The sequence below is a fragment of the Macaca thibetana genome, chromosome 8, assembly GCF_024542745.1.
Source record: "Macaca thibetana thibetana isolate TM-01 chromosome 8, ASM2454274v1, whole genome shotgun sequence".
Taxonomy (NCBI): domain Eukaryota; kingdom Metazoa; phylum Chordata; class Mammalia; order Primates; family Cercopithecidae; genus Macaca; species Macaca thibetana.
In genome coordinates, this window is record NC_065585.1 from 74,771,798 (window position 1) to 74,795,616 (window position 23,819).

A 23,819-nucleotide genomic window follows, 5' to 3' on the forward strand; every position below is an offset into this window, starting at 1 on the left:
GAGACTCCGTCTCAAAAAAAAAAAAAAAAATTAGCTGGGTGTCGTGGTGCATGCCTGTAATCCCAGCTATTTGGGAGGCTGAGACAGGAGAATCGCTTGAACCCCGGAGGTGGAGGTTGCAGTGAGCCGAGACCGTGCCATTGAAATCTAGCCTGGGCTGCCGGGCACAATGGCTCACGCCTGTAATCCCAGCACTTTGGGAGGCCTAGGCAGGCGGATCACGAGGTCAGGAGATCCAGACCATCTGGTTGACACGGTGAAACCCCATCTCCACTAAAAATACAAAAAAAATTAGCCGGTCGTGGTGGCGGGCGCCTGTAGTCCCAGCTACTAGGGAGGTTGAGGCAGCAGAATGGTGTGAACCCGGGAGGCAGAGCTTGCAGTGAGCAGAGATCGTGCCACTGCATTCCAGCCTGGGCAACAGAGTGACACTCTGTCTCAAAAAAAAAAAAAAAAAAGAAATCCAGCCTGGGCAACAGGGCAATAAATAAGTAAAATAAAATTTATTTATTTATTTATTTATTTGTTTGTTTTGAAATGGAGTCTCACTCTGTCGCCCAGGCTGGAGTGTAGTGGCACGATCTCTGCTCACTGCCAGCTCCGCCTCCCGGGTTCACACCATTCTCCTGCCTCAGCCTCCAGAGTAGCTGGGACTACAGGTGCCCGCCACCACGACTGGCTAATTTTTTTTTTTTTTTTTTGTATTTTTAGTAGACATGGGGTTTCATCGTGTTAGCCAGATGGTCTCGATCTCCTGACCTCGTGATCTGCCTGCCTCAGTCTCCCAAAGTGCTGGGATTACATGCGTGAGCCACCGTGCCCAGTCTTTTTTTTTTCCTTCATTTTTTTGGAGACTGGGTCTCACTATGTTGCCCAGACTCATCTTGAACTCCTAGGCTAAAGTGATCTGTGCACCTCAGCCTCCCAAAATGCTGGGATTACAGGCGTGAGCCACTGTACCCAGCCCAATTCTGTTTTAATTTTAAATTTTTGTTAGAGACAGGGTCTCACTATGTTGCCCAGGCTGGTCTTGAACTCCTAGGCTTAAGTAATCTGCCTGCCTCAGCCTCCCAACGTGCTGGGGTTACAGGCATGAGCCACGGTGCCTGGTGCTTTCCCATTCTTTTCTCCATTGTTGAACGTGTTGTTGTTAATTTAAAAGTTTCTATAGATGGGCTGGGTGCAATGGCTCACACCTGTAATCCCAGCACTTTGGGAGGCTGAGGCAAGTGTATCACTTGAGGTCAGGAGTTCAAGACCAGCCTGACCAATATGGTGAAATCCCGTCTCTACTAAATATACAAAAATTTACCGGGTGTGATGGCACACGCCTGTAGTCCCAGCAGCTCGGGAGGCTGAGGTGAGAGACTTACTTGAACCTGGGAGGTGGAGGTTGCAGGGAGCCGAGATTGTGCTATTGAACACCAGCCCGGACAACAGAGTGAGACTCCACATAGAAAAAAAAAACAACAAAAAACTGGGCGCAGTGGCTCACACCTGTAATCCCAGCACTTTGGGAGGCCGAGGCAGGTGGATCACTTGAGGTCAGGAGTTTGAAACCAGCCTGGCCAACAAGATGAAACCCTGTCTCTACTAAAAATACAAAAACTTAGCTGATCGTGGTGGCGGGGTACCTGTAATCTCAGCTACTGGGGAGGCTGAGGGAGGAGAATCGCTTGAACCCGGGAGGTGGAGGTTGCAGTGAGCCGAGATCGTGCCACTGCATGCATTCCAGCCTGGGCGACAGAGTGAGACTCTGTCTCAAAAAAAAAAAAAACCCAAAAAAAAGTTTTTGCCGGGCACGGTGGCTCACGCATGTAATCCCATCACTTTGGGAGGCTGAAGTGGGCGGATCATGAGGTCAGGAAGATAGTGACCACGGTGAAACCCCATCTCTACTGAAAATACAAAACATTAGCCGGGAGTGGTGGCGGGCGCCTGCAGTACCAGCTACTCTGGAGGCTGAGGCAGGAGAATGGCGTGAACCCGGGAGGCGGAGCTTGCAGTGAGCTGAGATCATGCCACTGCACTCCAGCCTGGGCGACAGATGGAGACTCCTTCTCAAAAAGAGAGAGAAAAAGAAAAAAAAAACGTTTTCTATAGATGGACACTTGGATTGTCTTCACCTTTTGCTATTAGAAGTCATGCTGATATTAATAATCTTGCTTATTTAGAATGTATCCAGGGATAACTTAGGATAAATTCTTTTTTTTTTTCACATGTTGTAGGCCTTTTCTGCTTTAATTTCCCTGAACTGTCTATTCATGGCCATTCTTTGCCATTAACAGCATCCTTAAATGTGATACTTTTTCCTCTGGTAGTCTCACTGTGTGTGTGTGTGTATGTGTATGTGTGTTGTGTGTGTGCAAGTGTGTAAAGAATAATATACATTTCTCTGTTGCTACACTCTCTCCTCCACCCTCCCCACTCTGATGTTGTTTGATTTTATACTCCCATCCTGTATTTTTCTCACTAATAAAATGGAATACAAAGACTATTAGTCAATTAATGTTTTTAAATTTTATTTATTTATTTTTTTGAGACAGAGTCTCGCTCTGTCTTCCAGTCTGGAGTGCAGTGACGCGATCTCAGTTCACTTCAACTTGATCCACCTCCCAGGTTCAAGCAATTCTCATGCTTCAATCTCCCGAGTAGCTGGGACCATAGGCATGAGCCACCACGCCCAGCTAATTTTTTTTCCGTATTTTTAGTAGAGGTGGGGTTTCACCATGTTGGCCAGGCTAGTCTTGAACTTCTGGCCTCAGGTGATCCACCCGCCTCGGCCTCCCAAAGTGATGGGATTACAGGTGTGAGCCACTGCACCCAGCCTTAATTTTAGTTACTACTCACAATGAACACAGATATTTCATTAGGTGGATGCTTCATGTCTTCTGCACATACTTTTTAAATTTTCTTTGCTGCATTAAAGAAACACACAGCATCAGAGACAAATAGGCAATAACAGCTGTGATGCTATTTTTAAGTGTGGGAGCGCAGAGCCCCATCCTGGTTTTATTTCAATGAGCTGATGAGGCAGCAGTGATGGATGGGTTCTTGGACCTTCCCTGACTACTGGAGAAAATGGGTTCAAAATCGAAATGACCTTTTGGGAAGCACAGGGAAATTTTGGAAAGCCTGATGAGCTTCTGAAACCATCTGTGTAACATCCCCCAGCAAATGTATTTTCAGAGAAATAAAATGACTGTAGAGTCCATTCGCTTTCCTTCTGGCTCGCTACATCACCTCTGACTCTAATTTGTTTTTATAAATCTGACTCAGGAACAATTGAACAAATTTGGGTTTGTAATTTTCATAAGAAAGTGAGTCAAGTGTAGGGATTAGAAATGTCTTCGTGGGTAGGGTCCAGTGGCTCATGCCTGTAATCTCAGCACTTTGGGAGTCTGAGGCAGGAGGATTGCTTGAGCCCAGGAGTTTGAGACCAGCCTGGGCAATATAGCAAGACATCATCTCTATTATCTTTATTATTAAAAACAAACAAACTAACTAATACATAAAAATTTTAAAAAGAAATATCTATTTACTAAAAATAAAACCTTCTGGCCAATAGAGACAATTCTATTAACTAAGGTTATGATTTACTGGTCCATAAATGCTTAGGGAAATCTGAAAATATTGCAGGTGATCATTTCTTCAAGAAAGCCTCCTAGCTCAACAACTCTCATAAAAAGTATGAAAAGGCACATTATGGTGGCTATATCTATAATCCCAACATTCTGGGAGGCCCAGGTGGCCTTTTGAAATCTGGCAAAACCCTGTCTCTACGAAAATAAAAAGAAAAGAAAAAAATAACCAGATGTGGTGGTGCATACCTGTAGTCTAGCTACTTGGGAGGCTGAGGATCTCTTGAGCCCAGGAGTTGAGGCAGAAGTGAGCAGTGATTGAACCACTGCACTCCAACCTGGGTGACAGAGCAAGATCCTGTTTCAAAAAATAAAAAAAATAAAAAAAAAAGATTTGAAAATAACAGTGATGTGAATGTGAATGTGTGTTGTCACTGTGATATCTGGGTATTGGGTTCCGTGTTAGTTTCCTAGGGCTGCTGTACCGTCAGTGAAGTGGCTTAAAACAACAGAAGCTCGGCCAGGCGCAGCGGCTCATGCCTGAAATCCCAGAACTCTGGGAGGCGAGGTAGGTGGATCACCTGAGGTCAGGAGTTCAAGACGGGCCTAGCCAACATGGCAAAACCCCATCTCTACTAAAAATACAAAAATTAGCCAGGCATGGTGCTGGGCACCTGTAATCCCAGCTATTCAGGAGGCTGAGCCAGGAGAATCACTTGAACTGGGAGGTGGAGGTTGCAGTGAGCCAAGATTGCGCCATTGCACTAGCCTGGGTGACAAGAGTGAAACTCTGCCTCAAAAAAAAAAAAAAAAAAAAAGCAAAAAAGTTAGTCATAAAAGAGGAAATAGCATGATTCCTGTTTTTTTTGTTTTTGTTTTTGTTGTTGTTGTTGTTGTTTTGATACAGGATCTTGTTCTGTCACCCAGGCTGGAGTGCAGTGGTACAATCTTGGCTTGCTGCAGCCTCAAATTCCTGGGCTCAAGCGATCCTCTCACCTCAGCCTCCCGAGTAGCTGGGACTTCAGGCATGTCATCATACTTGGCAAATTTTGTTAATTTTTTTGTAGAGACAGGGTTGCTCTATGATGCCCAGGCTAGTGATTCCTATATTATATAAGGTTCTTAGAATAGTTAAATTCATGGAAGCAGAAAATACAATGGTGGTTGCCTAAGGCTGAGAGGAGGGTGGGAATGGGGAGTTAGTGTTTAATGGATGTGCGTTCCCTTTTGGAAAGATGAAAAAGTTCCAGAGATGGATGGTGGTGATGATTGCACAACAATGTGAATGTATTTAATGCTACCATGCTGTACACTTAAAAGTGGTTAAATACAAGGCTGGCCACGGTGGCTCATGCCTGAAATCCCAGCATTTTGGGAGGCTGAGGCAGGTGGTTCATGAGGTCAGAAGTTCAAGACCAGCCTGGCCAACATAGTGAAACTCCGTCTCTACTAAAAATTTAAAAAATTGCTGGGTGTAGTGGTGCATGCCTGTAATCCCAGCTACTCAGAAGGCTGAGTCAGGAGAATCACTTGAACCCGGGAGGCGGAGTTTGTAGTGAGCCGAGATGGTGCCACTGCACTCTAGTCTGGGCAACAGAGCAAGACTTTGTCTCAAAAAAAAAAAAAAAAAAAGTGGTTAAAATGGTAAAGTTTATGTTCCAGTTATTTTCCCATACACAACAACAAAAAATGGTTACAATGGTAAATTTTATTTTAATTTATTTTTTGAGACGGAGTTTCGCTCTTCTTACCCAGGCTGGAGTGCAATGGCATGATCTTGGCTCAGTGCAATCTCTGCCTCCCATGTTCAAGCCATTCTTCTGCCTCAGCCTCCCAAGTAGCTGAGATAACAGGTGCCTGCCACCACGCCCGGCTAATTTTTATATTTTTAGTAGAGATGGGATTTCACCATGTTGGCCCCGCTGGTCTCGAACTCCTGTGTTCAGGTGATCCTGCTGCCTCGGCCTCCCAAAGTGCTGGGATCACAAGTGTGAGCCACCACACCCAGCTCACAATTTTTTTTTTAGGAAAGGGTATGCTAGGCCCCTCGTGATGGAAGAAACTGACCAAGCCAGTGGTGGTCGCAGCCCTTCCTGTGATAACTTTGATTCAATCAAGCATGTTCTCTTCAGACAATCAAAGGTTAGTGGCTGTGGGGTGGTAGGGGGATAACTGGTCGTGGAGGGTGTTTTGATTAAGAGCTTTATTTTGTTATCTTCTCCTAGGGCTCAGAATTCTTTTTTTTTTTTTCCAGACAGAGTCTTACTTTGTAGTGGCATGATCTCAGCTCACTACAACCTCTACCTCCCTGGCTCAAGTGATTCTCCTGCTTCAGCCTCCTGAGTAGCTGGGATTACAGGTGGCTGCCACCACAGCAGGTTAATTTTTTTGTATTTTTAGTAGAGACGGGGTTTCACCATGTTGGCCAGGCTGGTCTCTAATTCCTGACCTCAAGTGATCTACCCGCCTTGGTCTACCAAAGTGCTGGGATTATAGGCGTGAGCCATTGCACCCGGCCAGGGCTCAGAATTCTGACTGAAACTCCTTTTTTGGTTGGTTTGACATCTTTTCAAGAGAGTATCCCTTTCCCTGCTCTGAGTCCAGTGGCCTAGTCACTTGTCGAGTTCTTTCCTGAGAAACCCAAGCACTACTCTTGGCTAGGAAAGCAGTTCACAGCCCCTATGTCTTCATCAAAACAATGTAGCACTCAAGGGCCAAAAGGTGAGTATTTGGATGTGAGTTCTTTGGTCTTTGGTCTAGGTATTTCTTGAATCTCAAAGAGCAAAATACAATATAGCCCCTGGTTTTCTAAACAAAGCTATCAAACTAGGAGATGTTTTGATATTGAGAATTTCTAGTTAAAACAAAAATCCATTATCGTGAAAAAATTGGTAGTTATCTCACTCACTCATTTGTCAATGCAAAATAAGAGACTAAAAAAACCTGTAGCTTTCTAATTTTAGCCAGGCCTGTGCTCTTCATAAAAGCTCCCTGTCGGCTGGGCACAGTGGCTCACGCCTATAATCCAGCACTTTGGGAGGCCACGGCTGGCGGATCACCTGAGGTCGGGAGTTTAAGACCAGGCTAACCAACCTGGAGAAATCCCTATCTCTACTAAAAATACAAATTAGCCAGGCATGGTGGCGCATGCCTGTAATCCCAGCTACTCAGGAGGCTGAGGCAGGAGAACCTCTTGAATGCGGAAGTCGGAGATTGTGGTGAGCTGAGATCATGTCATTGCACTCCAGCCTGGGCAACTACAATGAAACTACGTCTCAAAAAAAAAAAAAAAAAAAAAAGAAAAGAAAAGGCTCCCTGTCACCTCTCTCCATATTGCACTCCTGTGATCATGGGTAGTTGTCAAGTTGAAAATGGTAAATGACCCTTCAGCCTTTGCTGAGAAACATTATCTATTCAATTAATGGCCCATAAAATGATTTAGGTAAGACAAGACTGCAATTTCTTCTTCCAAAGGAGAAAGAAAGACGATACTGTCTAATTTACCAAACTTCAAGCTTTTAAAAGGTTTTAGGAAATGTAAAATACCTCTTGCACAGGATTATAGAAGCTGCAAGAGGAAACCAGGAGCTGTAAGTCAAAGAGAAACTATAGGTACATTCTAAAGGTACATTCCTTTCTGTGTATGTGACTATTTCCTCCTCACGGCCTTTCTGTAGGCAGATTGCTCATTTAATTAGAGAAAACGTTGATATGGAATGAGGTAAACACTGTGTACTTAAAGATTAAATACGCCAGGCACCGTGGCTCACGCCTGGGTGACATAGTGAGACCCTATTCCCCCCCTCAAAAAAAACGTTACACGTAGAAAAATGTGACATTCATATGGAATATATGCAGATCTTTTGCTCTTTATCATATATACTATAGATGAATAAAGTTGCATAATTAAAACAACCTGTCATGAAAGGAAAGTGTGTAACACCCCCAGATGGTAGGAAGGCACCACTGAAGGGAGCACTGTATGTACTCTGGATGTCTGTGTCCTTTTTTTTTTTTTTTTTTTTTTTTTTTGAGAGGGAGTCTTGCTCTGTGGCCCAGGCTGGAATGCAACAGCACAATCTCAGCTCACTGCAACCTCCGCCTCCTGGGTTCAAGCAGTTCTTCTGCCTCAGCCTCCCAAGTAGCTGGGATTACAGGCATGTGCCACCATTCCTGGCTAATTTTTTGTATTTAGTAGAGACAGGGGTTTCACCATGTTGGCCAGGCTGGTCTTGAACTCCTGACCTCAGGTGATCCACTGACCTTGGCTTCCCAAAGTGCTTGGATTACAGGCGTGAGCCACAGCGCCTAGCCTGGATGTCTGTTTTAATGAGACTGTTAACTTTACCAACATCTGAAGAGGTTCTTTAATTCAGGACCTTATATTAACATCAAAAGTGTTCTTTGGGGACAGGCATGGTGGCTCACGCCTGTAATCCCAGCACTTTAGGAGGCTGAGGCGGGCGGATCACAAGGTCAGGAGATCGAGACCACGGTGAAACCCCGTCTCTACTAAAAATACAAAAAATTAGCCGGGTGCGGTTGTGGGCGCCTGTAGTCCCAGCTACTCGGGAGGCTGAGGCAGGAGAATGGCGTGAACCCGGGAGGCGGAGCTTGCAGTGAGCCGAGATCGCGCCACTGCACTCCAGCCTGGGCGACAGAGCGAGACTCCGTCTCAAAAAAAAAAAAAAAAAGTGTTCTTTGGGGACAGGCATGGTGGCTCACGCCTGTAATCCCAGCACTTTAGGAGGCTGAGGTGGGCAGATCAACTGAGGTCAGGAGTTCGAGACCAGCCTGGCCAACATGGCCAAACCCTGTCTCTACTAAAAATACAAAAGTAAGGCGGGCTCGGCGGTGGGCACCTGTATCCAGCTACTCAGGTGGCTGAGGCAGGAGAATCCCTTGAACCCAGGAGGCAGAGGTTGCAGTGATCCAAGATCGAGCTATTGCACTCCAGCCTGGGCAACAAAGTGAGACTCCATCTGAAAAAAAAAGTGTTCTCTGAGAATGACTGAACTACTCAGTTAAGTGAGACTTCTGTTTTCTGAAACCACTGGCTTAAACGTGAGTAAATATATCACAAACACCATGTTGTGTGACTTTGGCATTAAGCCCTAATTCATCCTGAGGCAGCTGTGCGGCACTGGACTGGGCATGTCAGGAGATGTCTTCATCTGTCACACCCGGAACCCTGTGGCTGCCCTGGTTCTTTTCTGGCTCTTTCTCTGCAGCTCCCTGATGATAGGTACCAGATGGATACCAACCACGGAAACACTAGGTCTCTCTCTGCAGTTGCTCAGAGCTCTGAATAGTTGAGGTTCGCTCACTTTTGGAACTCCCCATTTCGTCTGCCTCACTGCACTGTCTGCATCTTTCTCATCTAATCTCTCTCAGAGCCGCCTCGAGCCAGGTGCTGGTGTCGGGGGGATGCAATAGGGATACTACTCAACTTTCGGATACTAGCACAGAGCAGCTTCCAGTTTGAATTGCACCTAAAAAATCCTCCTCCCCAAAGCAGGAGTTACAGACTCTGAGATTCATTCATTCATTCATTTTGGTCTTTTTTCCCTCATAGTAGATAAAGCAATCAAAACTGAGTTTGATCATGTTATTTTTCTGCTCAAATAATAGCCAAAGTGCCACTGCCCTTAGAATGAACTGTAAGTCTGTATCTTGGCTTACTTACATGTAATTCTTTGGGTCTTTATCATGAGCTCTATGCCATGTGCAAGGCCAGTTTTAAGATATTTGGGATGGATCGGTGCAGCAAATAAGACCCCCCCGTGCCATGGGGGCTTGTGTTCTGGCCAGGGGAGATAGCAAATATAAACATGACATGGAAGTAAATTATAAAGATTGTTAGGTGATAAGCACTTCGAAGAAAGAAAAAGTAGTGCATGGGTCGGCCGCGGTGGCTCTTGCCTGTCATCCTAGCACTTGGGGAGGCCGAGGTGGGTGGATTGCTTGAGGTCAGGAGACCAGCCTGGCCAACATGGTGAAATGCCATCTCTACTAAAATACAAAAATTAGCTGGGCATGGTGGCTACTGGGGAGGCTGAAGCAGAAGAATTGCTTGAACCCAGGAGGTGGAGGTTGCAATGAGCCAAGATCACACCACTGCACTCCAGCCTGGGCAACAGAGCGAGACGCCGTCTCAAAGTAAATAAATAAAATTAAATAAAAAGAAAAAGTAGTGCGTAGTGCATGGAGTGCAGGTGTGTGGTGGTGAGTTGTCCTTTCAATCAAGCCCCTAACTGCTTATCCCTGCCCCGTAGGCCTCCCTGTGCACTGACCACCAAGTGCTCTGCCTCAGCGCTTTTGTGCTTGTTCCTCTGCAGGGAGTGCCTCTCAGATGGATCCAATTTGTCATTTCAGTCAGTTGTCTCCTCAAACGTCATCTCCTCTGCGAAGACCTTCCTGCCCACTTAATCTAAAGTTCCCCCAGCAAACTCTATCTCCTTATCTTCCTGTTTTTCTTCGTGATAATTAAATAGGGTTGTGTGATATTTGCATTGGTTATATATTTGTCCTCTCTCTCTGCCCACTAGAACATAAGCACCACAAAGTCAGGGATTTTGTGTGATATTTTTGCTTTTCTATCACCAACACCTAGTTTTTTTTTTTTTTTTTGAGGAGTGTCAGTCCGCCGCCCAGGCTGGAGTGCAATGGCACGATCTTGGCTCATTGCAACCTCAGCTTCCTGGGTTCAAACGATTCTCCTGCCTCAGCCTCTTGAGTAGCTGGGATTACAGGTGCCACCACCACGTCCAGCTAATTTTTGTAGAGACGGGGTTTCACCATTTTGGCCAGGCTGATCTTGAACTCCTGACCTCAGGTAATCCGTCAGCCTCGGCCTCCCAAAGTGTTGGGATTACAGGCGTCAGCCACTGCGCCCGGCCTCTTTTTACATTTTCTTGAACCTTTGTTAACACTGAGCCTCGTATTTATTTCATTCTTGGTTCTGAATTGCTGCTGCTGCTGGGAGTGGAGGTGGATGCTGATGGGACCAATAAGCCCTCACCCAGAAGCTTCCTCAATTATTAAATATTCTCTCAGGGGACTGCCCCAGGTGTTCTTTGTCTAATGCTAACCTTTCTGAGGCTCCATGTAGGTCTTTATAATATGAATCAAGGGCTCCAATTATGCTGACAGCAAATTGGTATGTTCTAACCTCAGCTTCAAAAGCTTCATTAGAATCACAATGGCTAATATCGATGGAGCACTTACCTTGTGACCGACCTCCTGCTAATCTCTTTCTGTGTTTCAAGCGTTTTCAGTCTCTCCCCTCTGAGGTGAATACTGTTATTAACCCCCATTTTACAGATGTGGGAGCTGAGACTGAAGGTCACACAGCTGGTGCAAAGCCGAACCGAGATGGGAAAGCAGCTCACCCCACCCCAGAATGCTACCCTTCACTGCAGTGGACCGCTGCTTGGCTCCAGAAAGGTCCTCATTTTGGAAGATAGGTTTCTGTATTCCCACAGTCCAAGCCCCTTTCTCAGCCTCTACTGAGATGTTGGTGCCCGCAGGCAATATTCTTCTTTTCAGTTCTTGTTAAAAACTTGTCCCAAACCCCTGTCAGGTTTCTCCTGCTGAGAAGCTTCGGGGGGACAGCATGGAAACCTCAGATTTTCTTCCTCTTGTCTCAAGGCCCAGAGAAGAACCAGCTGGAATCCATCTGTTCTGGGCTTGCTTCCTCTAACCTGGGCCCACGGGGGTCCTCCTGGTCGTGTTAGAGGTGAGAGCACCTCACAAGCTGGAGGGTCCCTAAACCCCCTCTTTCTTTCACTTGTTTTATTGGTTGGCAGGACCTTCTGAGCACTGTTTCTGCTCCCGTAGAAAGTTCTACCCTCCAGTAATGTTACTAAATTATGCATCTGGTAGAGAGGATTTTGTCCTTTATCAGAACTCCTCTGTGGGGTGGGAATACAGGAGGGAAGCGGGCCTTGACCTCTCTTCCTAAAGGTTAGAAGGTCTGATCCAACACAAAGCAACATGCATTTGGACTTAGTTTTCATTTCAACAAAGAGGTGATGATTTTCCAAAGTGACATATAATCATTAACCTCCTAGTTGGATTGGAAAAATGGATCTCTCCTTGCAGCTTCTAATGCTCAAACCACTTCATCACACTGTTGTCTTTGGGTAATTTCAATCAGACTATAGACTGTCTAGCAGAGGATCATGTCCCCAATAATACGGTGACTGGATAAAGGACAAGAGAGATGAAGGAGTTATGTAAATCACATTCTGTTTCCTAAAATGTTTTCCAGAGTGATATTCTGTTTCCTAGGTTTGCATGTCTATGGGTAAGCTAGGGTGCTTGGTGACTCACATCTGCTTACACATTCGGATCTTTGTGAGGGAGTCCTATAATACTGAATTCAGCTAGGTATGTAAAAATCTGTATATTTAGCCAGCAGGATAACATTTGATTGAAACACTGCTTCAAGGACCAAAGACTTTCCCCTTGCCAGGGGGCTGAAATACAACTTTCCCAAAAGATCTTGTTTGCTCCTAAGAAGAAGGACATTACTGAACATTGAGCCTCAGTTGTCAATTTTATGGGTACCTGCAGATAAGATATGTGATTTTTTCTTTGTCTTTGCCTATTGTGTGTATAGACTGTGGTTGTAGAAGTTCAAAAACAGAACAGTTCTTTTAGTACTCCTCCAGCTGTGCATCCCACAGACCCACAGGGGAGAACTAAAGCTTGTACCAGTTTATGCTGTTGAAGGATTCAGGTCTTCTTCCCTAGCCCTAATGCCTCTTCTTTCTTTTTTTTTTTTTTGAGACCAAGTCTCATTCTGTCGCCAAGGCTGGAGTGCAGTGGCCTGATCTCGGCTCACTGCAACCTCTGGCTCCTAGGTTCAAGTGATTCTTCTGCCTCAGCCTCCCGAGTAACTGGGATTACAGGCGCACGCCACTGTACCTGGCTAACTTTTTGTGTTTTTAGTAGCGATGGGGGTTTCATTATGTTGGCCAGGCCAGTCTTGAACTCCTGTCCTCAGGTAATCTGCTCGCCTCAGCCTCCCAAAGTGCTAGGATTATAGGGGTGAGCTACCACGCCTGACTGCTTTCTTCTTTATTCTCTAGGTTTATTGACGTATAATTGACAAAAATTATATATATATTTGAGATTTACAGTTTGATGTTTTGATATACATTGTGCAGTAATCACCACAATTATGCTAATTAATGTCTCATCACCTCACATAGTTACCATTTGCTTTTTCTTTTCTTTCTTTCTTTCTTTTTTTTTTTTTTTTTTTTTTGAGACAGAGTCTCGCTCTGTCGCCCAGGCTGGAGTGCAGTGGCACGATCTTGGCTTGCTGCAACCTCCGCCTCCCAGGTTCACGCCATTCTCCTGCCTCAGCCTCCCCAGTAGCTGGGACTACAGGCGCCCGCCACCAAGCCCAGCTAATTTTTTGTATTTTTAGTAGAGACGGGGTTTCACCACGTTAACCAGGCTGGTCTCAATCTCCTGACCTCGTGATCTGCCCGCCTCAGCATCTCAAAGTGCTGGGATTACAGGTGTGAGACACCACGCCCATCCTCTTTTTTTTTTTTTTTTTGAGATGGAGTTTCTCTCTTGTCGCCCAGGCTGAAGTGCAATGGCACAATCTCAGCTCAGCTCACCGCAATGTCCGCCTCCTGGGTTCAAGTGATTCTCCTGCCACAGCGCCCTGAGTAGCTGGGATAACAGGCATGTGCCACCACACCACAAACGAATAAACAAAAGACCCACCAAAAAAATCCAACAGAATAATCCTTAATAAATGGCTCACTTTTAACATGAAAAATGATTTATAGCAATTTTTGTATTTTTAGTAGAGATGGTGTTTCGTCACATTGGCCAGGCTGGTCTCGAACTTCTGACCTCTGGTGATCCGCCCACCTCAGCCTCCCAAAGTGTTGGGTTTACAGGCGTGAGCCACTGTGCCCGGTCTGCTTTTTCTTTATTTGTGGTGAGAGCACTTAAGATCTACCCACTTAGTAAATTTCAAGTATACAATACAGCCCGCTTCTATGCCAATGAAAATGAAACAGGAAAATGGTATTAGTGGTCATGGAACCTACAGAAGCTGGCAAGAAATTTCTGAGATGAATTGAGATCAGTCCAGTTTAAGAGAAGGGATAGGTTCTTTCCTGCTGAAATTAGCAGATGGTCTTGCAAGCGATGCACATTTTCTAGATCATATTGATAGCTACTGCTCTGTAGCCCATAGATTCTCAATAAAAGTTTATAATGGAAATGGACATAAAAAGCATTCCATGTAAAATTTAAAAAGCAGCTAATTTAATATGAAATGAAAATACTTTCAAACTAAAGAGAACATAAAACTTCTTTCAATAAATACATTAAATAATAAAATAGATAATTTCCAGTAACCATTAGGGAGCAATAATAAAAAAAAACTAAGATGAGGAAGGGAAACATTTGGGCTGAGTCATAGATGTTCTGTTAAGCACTATGGTGTGCAGATAATAAAAGTGGACTTGACGAGCCAAATCAAGTATCACTAAATGCAATTGAGGATAAATGTTAAGTCCCTTGATTTGTCAGAAAAAAATCAGCTGCAGAAGTATGGAGGTAGAAATATTAATAACTTGGCACTTAGGTGTCAAATAGGTTTTATCTGTGTGTCAGCTGTCAGTGGCTGATTGAAGATTGTGTTGAAAAGGAACCTGAGGCTGGGCGCGGTGGCTCAAGCCTGTAATCCCAGCACTTTGGGAGGCCGAGACGGGCAGATCACGAGGTCAGGAGATCGAGACCATCCCGGCTAACACGGTGAAACCCCGTCTCTACTAAAAGATACAAAAAATCTAGCTGGGTGAGGTGGCGGGCGCCTGTGGTCCCAGCTACTCGGGAGGCTGAGGCAGGAGAATGGCGTAAACCCGGGGGCGCAGCTTGCAGTGAGCCGAGATCCGGCCACCGCACTCCAGCCTGGGCGACAGAGCGAGATTCTGTCTCAAAAAAAAAAAAAAGAAAGAAAAGGAACCTGAGAATACTTCTTCGGGTGTTAAAAGAAAAACCTAGGCCAGGTATGGTGGCTTATGCCTGTAATCCCAGCACTTTGGGAGGCCAAAGCGGGCAGATCACCTGAGGTCAGGAATTCAAGACCAGCCTGGCCAACATGGTGAAACCTCGTCTCTACTAAAAATACAAAAATTAGTTGGGTGTGGTGGCTTGTGCCTGTAATCTCAGATACTTGGGAGGCTGAGGCAGAAGAATTGCTTGAACCCAGGTGGCGGAGGTTGCAGTGAGCCAAGACAGTGCCATTGCACTCCAGCCACCTGGGTGACAGAGCAAGACTCCATCAAAAAAAAAAAAAAAAAAAAAAAAAGGGAAAAACCTTAGACAAATTAAATTGAACAGAGTTTAACTGAGAAAGAACCGATATCAAGTTAGGCAGCCTCCCGAGCCAGAGTAGGCTCAGAAACTCCAGCACAGCCATATGGTGGATTTTATGGACAGAAAAAGGAAAATGCCATACATAAAACGGAAGTGAAATACAGATACAGCCAGATTGGTTACAGCTCAGTGTTTGCCTTATTTGAAAACAGTTTGAACAGCTGGAAGCCTGTGATTGGCCCAAACTCAGTGACTGGCACAAGAGTGTGTTACATAGTCTGTTTACACCTCAAGTGAGGTTACAGTTCACTATGTATGGAGAAACCTTCAAGCTGAACTTAAAATACACAAAGAGCCAGCTTTAGGCTAAATGTGACTTAACACAGGGAACAATGTGACACATTGAGCGCCATTGCTTGTCATAGATGGTTGGTGGTACATATATAGTAAATATCAATTCATGAAATCATCTATGCATTTTAGTAGATGGCAAGTTCTGAATGTGTCAGGAGTGTAATGTGACTGCCTCACATCATTATACTATGTTAGAGGAAGTATAGTGTCAGCAAGAAAAGAGGCCATGCATCGCAGGAATCCTGTGCTCAGTAGTGGGTACTGCAGTTTTTGGAAGGACACTGATGAGCTCATTAGAGTGTGTTGGAGATGGGCATCCAGGGTGGCGAAGAGATTGAAAACCATGCCAAATGAAGAAGGAAAGTGTCAGGGATAGTCTGGATGTGAATGGAATTAAGGCGGCACTTACGGCCCAGATACATAACTATTATGTGAAAGAAGAATTAGGTTGAACTCAGAGGATAAAATAAGACCAATGAGTTGAAGTTGTAAGGAGGCAGATTTCCACTTAACACAAGGAAGGATTCCTTAACGATTCAACTGTTTTGAAAATGGAATGTAGGGCTGGGTGCGGTGGCTCACGCCAGTAATCCCAACACTTTGGGAGGCCAAGTCTGGAGGACTGCTTTAGCTCAGGAGTTCGAAACCAGCCTGGACAACATGGCAAAATCCCGTTTCTACAAAAAATACAAAAAGCAGTTGGACATGTTGGTGTGTGCCTGTAGTCCCAGCTACTTGGGAGGCTGAGAAGGGAGGATCACCTGAGCCTGGGGAGGTCGAGGCTGCAGGGAACTGAGATCACACCACTGCACTGCAGCTTGGTCGACAGAGTAAGACCATCTGAAAACAAACAAAAAACCCACAAAAAAATCCAACAGAACAATCCTTAATAAATGGATCACTTCTAACATGAAAAATGATTTATAGTAATGTATTTACCCTTGACTTTGGCACCATTTTATTTTATTTTTTGAGACAGGGTTTCACTGTGTCACCCAGGCTGGAGTGCGCTGGTGAGATCTCAGCTCACTGCAACCTCTGTCTCCCAGGATCAAGTAATCCTCCCATGTCAGCCTCTAGAGTAGCTAGTACTATAGGTGCATGCCATCATGCCCAGCTAATTTTTTTTTGAGATGGAGTCTCGCTCTGTTGTCCAGGCTGTAGTGCAGTGGCGCCATCTCGGCTCACTGCAAGCTCTGCCTCCCTGGTTCACACCATTCTCCTGTTTTAGCCTCCTGAGTAGCTGGGACTACAGGCGCCTGCCACCATGCCTGGCTAATTTCTTGTATTTTTAGTAGAGACAGGGTTTCACCATGTTAGCCAGGATGGTCTCGATTAGTTTTTGTATTTTTTAGTAGATATGGGGTTTTGCCATGTCGTCCAGGCTGGCGTTGAACTCCAGGGCTCAAATGATATACTCGCCTTGGCCTCCAAAGTGCTGGGATTGCAAGCATGAACCACCATGCCCAGCCTTGTCACCATTTTCTATCTTTTATTTTATTTTTTTGAGACAGAGTCTCGCTGTGTTGCCCAGGCTGGAGTACAGTGGTGCGATCTTGGCTCACTGTAATCTCTGCCTCCCAGGTTCAAATGATCCTCCTGCCTCATCCTCCCGAGTAGCTGGGATTACAGGGACATCCCATCTCATCTGGCTAATTGTTGTATTTTAGTAGAGACGGGATTTTTCCATGTTTGCCAGGCTGGTCTCGAACTCTTGAGCCCAGGTGATCTGCCTCCCTCGGCCTCCTAAAATGCTGGGATTACAGGCATGAGCCACTGCGTGCGGCTCTTGTCAACATTTTTTTTTTTTTTTTTTTTTTTTTTTGAGACGGAGTCTCGCTCTGTCGCCCAGGCTGGAGTGCAGTGGCCGGATCTCAGCTCACTGCAAGCTCCGCCTCCCGGGTTCACGCCATTCTCCTGCCTCAGCCTCCCGAGTAGCTGGGACTACAGGCGCCCACAACCGCACCCGGCTAATTTTTTGTATTTTTAGTAGAGACGGGGTTTCACCGTGGTCTCGATCTCCTGACCTTGTGATCCGCCCGCCTCGGCCTCCCAAAGTGCTGGGATTACAGGCGTGAGCCACCGCGCCCGGCTCTTGTCAACATTTTAATCAAAGACTTGGATGAGTATAAATAAAGTCTACTTATCAAATTTGTAAATAACATGAAGTTGCAGGGGGCTGTAAATATATGGCATCATAATTCGAAAAGATCAGATCATATTGCCTGGCTAGAATGGCAGGTGAGATCTAAGAAATAGAAATGTAAAGGAAATCGGAAATCAGTATAAGGTTCTATGATGGAATCTGAAGACCCAACTGGACAAATTTGCATGAGAAAGTCTCACAGACTGGCAGCTAATTTGAATAATTTGGAGCAGCACGATCTGATGGAAAAAGAATACAAGCCATGTATAAATTTTGCAATTTCTAGTAGATTCCTTAAAAAAAGAAGAAAAGAAGCAGATGAAATTAATTATAAAAATATATTTTTACTGAACTAAATATATCCATAATATATTGATTACACGTTCAACATATAATCAATATAAAATTATTGATATATTTACATTTTTATGTAAGGTCTTTGAAATCCAGTGTAGATTTTGTATGTACAACATATCTCCATTCAAAAGCTAAATTTAAGGTTGTGGTCAGTGGCTCATGCCTGTAATCCCAGCACTTTGGGAGACCGAGACAGGTGGATTGCTTGATCCCAGGAGTCCAAGACCAGCCTGGGCAATAGGGTAAGATGGTGTCTCAAAAAAAATTCAACTACACACGCACACACAAAGAGGCACTTTGGTGTCACACGGCTGTTTGGCCTTAGAAAGTGGCCCTTGGAGCAGGGGTGACACGGCTTACCAGCTACTTGGGAGGCTAAGGTAGAAGGATTGTTTGATCTCAGTGAGTTGGAGGCTGCTCTGCACAAGATAGCCAGATTCTATGTCTAAAAAAAAATAAAAATAAAAATAAAAGATTTTCAGCTGGATGTGGTGGCTTATGCTAATCCCAGCACTTTTGGAGGCTGAGGCTGGAGGATCACTTGAGGCCAGGAGTTTGAGACTAGCATAGGTGACAGAGTGAGACCCTCTCTCTCTCTCTCTCTCTGTTTTTTGTTTTTGAGATAGGTTCTCACTCTGTTGCTGAGGCAGGAGTGCAGTAATTTAGCCTCAGCTCACTATAACCTCTGCCTTCCAGGCACAGGTGATCCTTCCAACTCAGCCTTGCAAGTAGCTGGGACTACAGGTGTCTGCCACCATGCTTGGCTAATCAAAAAAATATTTTTTTTTGTTTTTGTTTTTGTAGAGATGGGGTTTAGCCATGTGTTTAGGTTAGTCTCATGCAATTCATCTACCTTGGCCTCCCACAGTGCTAGGATTACAGGCTTGAGCCACCGTGCCTGGCCTCTTTTTTTTTTTGAAAAATTATTATTATTATTTTTTTATCTTCTCCACAGATAAAGAAGAGACCTTGTCTCTGATATATATGTTTAAGAATTGAATTGAGTCTGTTTTTTATATTTGAATGATATAAAACTAAAAATTTGGCTGGGCGTGGTGGCTCACGCCTGTAATCCCAGCACTTTGGAGGCCGAGGTGGGTGGATCACCCAAGGTCAACAGTTCGAGACCAGCTCGGCCAACATGGTGAAACCCCATCTCTACTAAAAATACAAAAAAATTTAGCCGGGTGTAGTGGTGCACTTCTGTAATCCCAGCTACTCGGGAGGCTGAGGCAGGAGAATCCCCTGAACCCGGGAGGCAGAGGTTGCAGTGAGCCGAGATTGCGCTACTGCACTCCAGCCTGGGCAACAAGAGTGAAACTCCATTTCCCTTCGAAAACAAAACAAAACCAAACCCTAAAAATTCAATTTCTCAGTTGCATTGGCCATATTGTCAGTGCCCAATAATCACATGTGATTGGTGACTACCGTATTGGATCATGTAGCTGAAGCGGTTTTAGTTGGTTTGAGTTGTTTAGGAGTTTATTAATAATGTGAAATAAAAGTACAGTATTTTGAACAAGGAAGTTGACGGTTCTGTTCTACTCCACTTTAGTTAAACTTTACCTGAAGCGTTTCACTCACTTCTAGGTAGTAGAGTTTAAAGGGACAAAGACAAACTGGGTGTGTGTGTGCTTAAGTGTGTGAATATAGAAAGTAGCCCTTGGAGCAGGGGTGAGGCTTACCTGAGGGTGTAGGATTAGGGCCAAGGCTTAGAAGCCCACAGAGTATGGGTTGTTGTGTGATGTAATGGACTGATGACTCCCGGAGGACCACGACTTTCTGGGAGAGATATGGCAGAAAATTTCCAAGAGTGGAATGGCTTTTTGAGCTGGATTCTCCTTATAGTCCCTTTCAACTCTGATTTCACAGATTCTTTCCTTTTACTAAGGGACCATTCAGGATTCCTTCTGGGGGAGAACAAAGTAAAATTGATGAGTTAGAAGGGACTTTATTATTATTGTTAGATTCTTGCTCTGTCACCCAGGCTGGAGTGCAGTGGTGCGATCTTGGCTCACTGCAGCCTCCTCAACGCAGGTTCAAGCAATTCTCATGCCTCAGCCTCCTGAGTAGCTGGGATTACAGGCGCACGCCACTATGCCTGGCTAATTTTTTTGCATTTTTACCAGAGATGGGGTTTTTACATTGCCCTGGCCTCGGCCTCCCAAAGTGCTGGGATTACAGGCGTGAGCCATCGTGGCTGGCCTCATCCTTCTTATTTTCTAGATGAGAAAGCAGGGACCCTAAGAGGTGAGAGCCTGCTCAAGGTCACACGGCTGTTTGGCCTTAGAGAGGTGCCTGGGAGCTGGCACTTCTCCTGCGGTGGCATGGGTTAGGTCCGCTCCAGATGGATACAAGCATTGTTAAAGGGAGGATTTTCAGACGAAGGCACAGGGAGTGAGGCTATATTCTTTCTCTCTTACTTAGAATAAAAGGAGTCATTATGTAAGATGCATCTGTGTCTAGTATGATTCCTGAAAGGTCAACGTGTTCTTTCAGTTGAAACCAGTACGTGGGTGCCACCTACAGGATTTGTAGAAAACAGATGCTCAGCATTTTCCTATCATACGCTTGACTTTCAGCACAAAGGTATTAGACATTCATTTAAGGCCATCTGAACTTACTATTATTAATATTCAAAGGGGGCTGATAACTAGTGGTTTTGCTGAGGAAAAATGTGTAGCCTAAGAGACCTAGGAGTGACAGAGAAGGCTGTGTTCCTCTGGGATGTGACATCAGGACCATCTTTTCGTTTTTTTTGAGACGGAGTTTTGCTCTTGTTGTCCAGGTTGGAGTGCAATTGTGTGATCTCCTGCTCACTGAAATCTCTGGCTCACTGCAACCTCCGCCTCCTGCGTTCAAGTGATTCTCCTGCCTCAGCCTCCAGAGCAGCTGGGATTACAGGCCACCACCACACGCAGCTAATTTTGTATTTTTTTTTTTTTTTTTTTTTTGAGACGGAGTCTCGCTCTGTCACCCAGGCTGGAGTGCAGTGGCCGGATCTCAGCTCACTGCAAGCTCCGCCTCCCGGGTTCACGCCATTCTCCTGCCTCAGCCTCCCGAGTAGCTGGGACTACAGGCGCCTGCCACCTCGCCCGGCTAAGTTTTTTTTTTTTTTTTTGTATTTTTAGTAGAGACGGGGTTTCACTGTGTTAGCCAGGATGGTCTCGATCTCCTGACCTCATGATCCGCCCGTCTCGGCCTCCCAAAGTGCTGGGATTACAGGCTTGAGCCACCGCGCCTGGCTAATTTTGTATTTTTAGTAGAGACGGGGTTTTCCACGTTGGTAAGGGTGGTCTCAAACTCCCAACCTCAGGTGATCCGCCCGCTTCGGCCTCCCAAAGTGCTGGGATTACAGGTGTGAGCCACCACGCCCAGCTGGACCATCTTAACAAAACCTCTTCCCTTCTTCCCTATAACGCCCATCATTTACCAAGGCTTTGCTCCTTTGGCTTTTAATTTCTTCTTTAAAACACTGTCATTTAGTGAAATACAATTACTAGGAAGTATTTCACTTGAGAGAGACAGAATGGGATGGGCACAGTGGCTCACGCCTGTAATCCCAGCTCTTTGGGAGGCTGAGGCAGGTGGATCACTTGAGGTCAGGAGTTTGAGACCAGCATGACTAACATGGTGAAACCCTGTCTTAACTAAAAATACAAAAATTAGCTGGGCGTGGTAATGCATGCTTGTAGTACCCAGCTACTTGGGAGGCTAAGTCAGGAGAATCACTTGAACCCAGGAGTCAGAAGTTGCAGTAAACTGAGATGGTGCCACTATACTCCAGCCTGGACAACACAGCAAGACTATCAAAAAAAAAAAAAAAAAAAAAAAAGAGAGAGAGAGACAGAATGGAGTTATGAGAACAGTGCAGAGTTTTGACTTCAGTACAGATGTAGGTCCAAATCCTGATGATGATGACATTTAATACATGACCACTGCCCTCAGTGTCTTCATCTGCAATGAGACACTAACACTGTTTACCTTGTAGGGTAGTACTGAGGACTGAAGACACACAAGGTTCTAGTGTCAAGTCTGGAAGTGCTGTAGGGCTAACGGTAATGATTTTTATAGGGTTTCACCTCTGAGGGGAATTGATGCCTCTAATCATGGGGCATCTGTAGGTGCCTGAAACCTCTCCTGGAATACCGACTGGGCTTGGGAGCAGCATGGCAAGCACTGAACCTCAAACGTTTCTTCATTATTCTGTTTCATGTGAGCTTTCCTTGTCTGCTGTAACCCATTTGTGCCTCTCTGATGGTGTTGGCCAGATTCTGGCTTGTAGAATATGATAATTTGTGTATGTCTAATCTCCACTTTTAGATCATAAATTCACGATAGACAGAGACTGGATTCACACCTTTCAAATCTCCCCAGCATCTAGCATCTCCCTTGCCCATAAAAGGCACTTAAAATGAACTTATTTATTTATTTATTTATTTAGAGACACAGTCTTGATCTGTCGCCCAGGCTGGAGTGCAGTGCCCTGATCTTGCCTCACTGCAAACTTCACCTCCTGGGTTCAAGCAATTCTCCTGTCTCAGCCTCTCGAATAGCTGGAATTACAGACGCGCACCACACACCCATCTAATTTTTATATTTTTAGTAGAGATGGGGTTTCACCATGTTGGCAGGCTGGTCTCAAACTCCTGACCTCAGGTGATCTGCCCGATTCGGCCACCCAAAGTGTTGGGATTACAGGTGTGAGCCACCATGCCCGGCCTTAAAATGAGCTTATTAAGTGAATGCCTGAAGTCTGGAAAGATGGTATAATGGGACATATTGGGGAAAAAGTATTATTATATTTATTTATTTATTTATTTTTGAGACTGAGCTTCGCTCTGTCGCCCAGGCTGGAATGCAGGGGCTTAATCTCGGCTCACTGCAAGCTCTGCCTCCCAGGTTCACTCCATTCTCCCACCTCAGCCTCCCGAGTAGCTGGGACTACAGGCACCTGCCACCATGTCTGGCTAATTTTTTGTATTTTTAGTAGAGATGGGGTTTCACCGTGTTAGCCGGGATGGTTTCGATCTCCTGACCTCGTGATCCGCCGGCCTCGGCCTCCCAAAGTGCTGGGATTACAGGCATGAGCCACCGCACCTGGCAAAAATTATTTATAAAATAATTCTTTTCAAAAAATTTTATGTATACATATTTAATTAAAATAGAATAGGCATAAACCAAAAAGAAGAAAAAAATCGGAATAAAGTGTCACTACCATTTTGTTTGCAAAAGGAATCAGGAAATGAAACAAATTACCAAAAAAATATTCTAAGTTCATCCCAAAGTAGCTAGGTTACATAATCTTAAGAGTCAAATGCCAAAATTAAGTATTATACCACTTAATCCACAAATGACCAAAAGGGGAGTCAAAAGTTTATCCTGGTTTAGGGTAATAATTTTTACATTAAATATATAGCGATTCGCTTCTCACAAAGTAGTACTGGCAACTTTTTTTTTTTGTTTTTTTGAGACGGAGTCTCACTCTGTTGCCCAGGCTGGAGTTCAGTGATGTGATCTTGGCTCACTGCAACCTCCACATCCTGAGTTCAAGTGATTCTCCTGCCTCAACCTCCCGAGTAGCTGGGATTACAGGCACACAGCACCACGCCTGGCTAATTTTTGTATTTTTAGTACAGATGGTCTCGAACTCCTGACCTCAGGTGATCCCCCTGCTTCGGCCTCCCAAAATGCTGGGATTACAGGCATGAGCCACTGCACCCGGCCTCAAAGGCAATCATTCTAAATGTACTATGGTAGCATGTTAAAAATGGAAATATGTTATAGAACTAAAGTAATATGAACAGCACTACTCATTACCTAGGAGAAAGGTGACTGGTTCTCACGCAAAGCTAAGCCTGTATCAGTCATCCTAATCACAATGATTTATAAAAGCATCAGGTTTCCAGTAGAGAAACTATTTTAGGACTGTCAGTAATCTCTTGAAAATTTCACGTCTATTAAACCAGGATAAGGCTACAACTACTTTGAAATCTGAACAAGGTATCAGATGAAACAGTAAGATT